The 3,167-nt window shown below is 33.3% G+C and overlaps 1 pseudogene; it reads right to left on the minus strand.

Moving 5' to 3' along the window:
- Nucleotides 1–1,199: 1,199 nt before the first annotated feature.
- LOC122097304 lies at nt 1,200–1,299 on the minus strand (annotated as a pseudogene).
- Between the last annotated feature and the right edge of the window lie 1,868 nt (nt 1,300–3,167).

Below are 3,167 nucleotides of genomic sequence, written 5' to 3' on the forward strand. Positions count from 1 at the left end.
AACTAATATCAACTTATCTGACCATTTCTGTTTGTCTCAGACATATATTAGTTATTGCTAATAAGGGAAACCATGGGATCTATGTTTCTTTGGGCCTGGTTTACTTCACTTAATATATTGTTTTCCAATTCTTTCCATTTCCTTACAAATGGGGCAATGGCATTCTTTCTGAGGGAGACATAAAATTCCATTCCATAGAATTCTATTTTCTTAATCCATTCATCTACTTAGGGGCATCAAACAAGACCATACTAAAGCTACCAGAACAACTATGTTTATCGCAGCATTATTTAGCATAGCTAAGATATCAGTTACGTTTCTTAAACATCAAAATGCCGGTCCATTCTTTGTGTCCATACAAAATATTTTCACAATCCAAATAACAGCAATATCTTACTGTAAAAATTCCGTGGAATTTTTTCAATTGAATTGCCTGACTTTGATGTCAAAATGTATTTGAGTTGTTTGTGTACATCTATAATGATTTCTGCAGAGTTTGTGATTTTTTAATCAGAAATAATTTGATCCTATCTGTTGAAATGAGTGGTACAGAAGCTAAAGATATTTCTGGTTCTTGATTGAAAAAAGAATATTTTAAAATATTCTATATTCTGTGTTTGCATAATATCCATAATCTATTTAATTCTTTCCTAGATATACTTTGAATTCAACATTGTTTTATAATATGTTATTTATTAATAAATGTGTCCTTTCAGATTGCATTTCGTATAGAAAATTTAAGATTATATTTTCTAGGTTCTTTTTTTTTTTTGGTCCAGTCATGGGCCTGAACTCTGGGCCTCTGAACTCTGAAAGCTGACCCTCAGCTCTTCAGCTCAAGGCTAGCGCTTTACCACTTGAGCCACAGAGCTACTTCTGACTTTTTTCTTTTTGCGTATGTGGTGCTGAGATATCGAACCCAGGGCCTCAAGCATGCAAGGCAAGCGCTCTACCACTGAGCCACCTTCCCAGCCCCTTTTTCTAGGTTCTTATAGTAGTTTGTTTCTTTGGGATAAAATGATAATGTTAACTAATTTCAAAAGTTTTGTGAAGTTCTATGTAAAGGCCTTTCTAAGGTGAAGATTTAATACACTGATGTCAAACTAACGTTTAATTCTAACACTTGCATATATTGTTACACTTGTAATTTTGTAATTAACCTTTTAATAACTGTTTTTCATTTCTGCAACTGAACAATGGAAAATATGGAATACTTCACAAATTTTCATATTATCCTTGTGCAAGTGTTATGTTAATCTCTGTATTGTTGTAATTTGGGTATACGTGCTGCTGAAGCATGTAGTATCCTCTAAATTTAAGTAGTTAATGATGCAATCTTTATACAGGCTTATATCCTTGGGTGCCTATTTGTAGCAAGGAAACCTTATTGTTCCTAACAATACTATTGATCTTATTTCCCTAAAATAATGTGTATAGTGGAAAAAAAATTACATTGTTCGGTCGATTGCTCACATTTGCGTTTTTTTGTCAATGACAATTTTAAGGCTTTTTCATTTTAGATTTGATCATACTTTGAAGCACTTATAGCTAGGTCCTAAGGTGATGGCTTTTTCAAGTTCTTATTTATGTAACTGAGTTAGCTTTGTGGAGCTAATAGATTCAACGTAAGCCTTGCTTAAGAGCTACTTCTAAACTTCTTCAGCTTAAATTTTCCAAATGAGGTCTTACTGGCACAAATTTCTACCTGACCCTTTATCCTTCTTCTATGTAGGAACAGACCAACCAGAATATCCTACCCTGACAGCATAGATTGTCTTACTGGAACAAAACTAATCTTAGTTACAAGGGATCATAGAGAGATGAACAGTTCAGCAGAACTGTTCAGACTAGAAGGTATTTTATCAAAATTTAAGTGTCTATTATACCTACCATTTCAAAAGTAACTAACGCCAAGGTGAAAAAAATTCGTTATATGCATGATTTCCTAATGTCTGGACTGTCTACCTTCCAACCAGGCAGGAACTTACACTACTGCCTTTCTATCACCAAATATTTCCATAGCTCCAGGAGAAGTCCATGTTTCTCCTCATTATTAAGCCTTAAATTGGTAATGTTTAATCACAGTGTTTCCTCTTGCCTCCAGGCTGTAAATCTACAAATGCTAAAGATTTAGGTCTAACTCTACCTATCACTGAGGTACAGATAATGCAATAATACTTTAAAACAGAGTTGTCTTTGATACCCTAACCACAACAGAACAATGCAAAACATGTGCCCTTTTTATTATATTATATATAGTTATATATTTTATATTTATATGTGCTGATTTCATATTTCACACAGTGAAACTTAGTAGAATTAATTGATAATTTGACAAATAAATTGATAATTATTTATTCCAATAAAGAAAATTAGAATACAAATAATTAGGTTTAGAATACAAACTAGAATATAAAAAGTATCAATGTAATGTCTTCACTATAAACTTGTGATACCTTCTAAGTGTTCTTGTTCTTCTGAATTCACATGGTAAAAAAAAAAATGTTGATTTCCTCTAAAGTATAAGGAATTTTACTCTGCTGCTCTGTTTATTGTTTCAACTCGCTTGTTCCAAACTGTTTTTTCTCCATATTTCTGAAGCATACCTATTGATTATACCCAAATTTTTCTGATATTATGTATACAAGATATTATCTTCTGCAAGATGTATGGGTCCTAGGATCCCATGTCCCAGTTACCCGCATCATCATATAACAGGGTCAAGACTTCTCAACTAGGCCCAGGCAACATGCCAACAGAAATAATTGAAGAGCCATGTCAATTTCTCATTTCCAATAATATTTCAGGGCCCCAATTCCTTGAGAAGCAGGAATTAGCAGTAAGCAATAGTGAAATGCAAGTCAACTTAAAATGAAGGATGAGACCACAAAATCTATGAGAAAGTACTGCAATTCAAACTTTCGGTTTACAGATGACTAGCCCATAGGAGTGAACAAGATCACAAAGTGTCACAAGACTATTTTTAATACCCCTTCCCTAATGATTAATGAACGATTTCAGTCCAGCATAAGTGGGCCTGAAAAATAGCTCCTGGAAGGATAGATTCACAATTGGTCTATAAAGGTCAGGAAAACTTGAATTAGAGGTCAAATGTAATTCAGGAAAAAATTAATTGAGAATATCCTTAGTGCTTGATAACACTGTGA

Source organism: Dipodomys spectabilis, unplaced genomic scaffold, assembly GCF_019054845.1.
Source record: "Dipodomys spectabilis isolate Male_0828 unplaced genomic scaffold, ASM1905484v1 ptg000421l, whole genome shotgun sequence".
NCBI classification, from domain to species: domain Eukaryota; kingdom Metazoa; phylum Chordata; class Mammalia; order Rodentia; family Heteromyidae; genus Dipodomys; species Dipodomys spectabilis.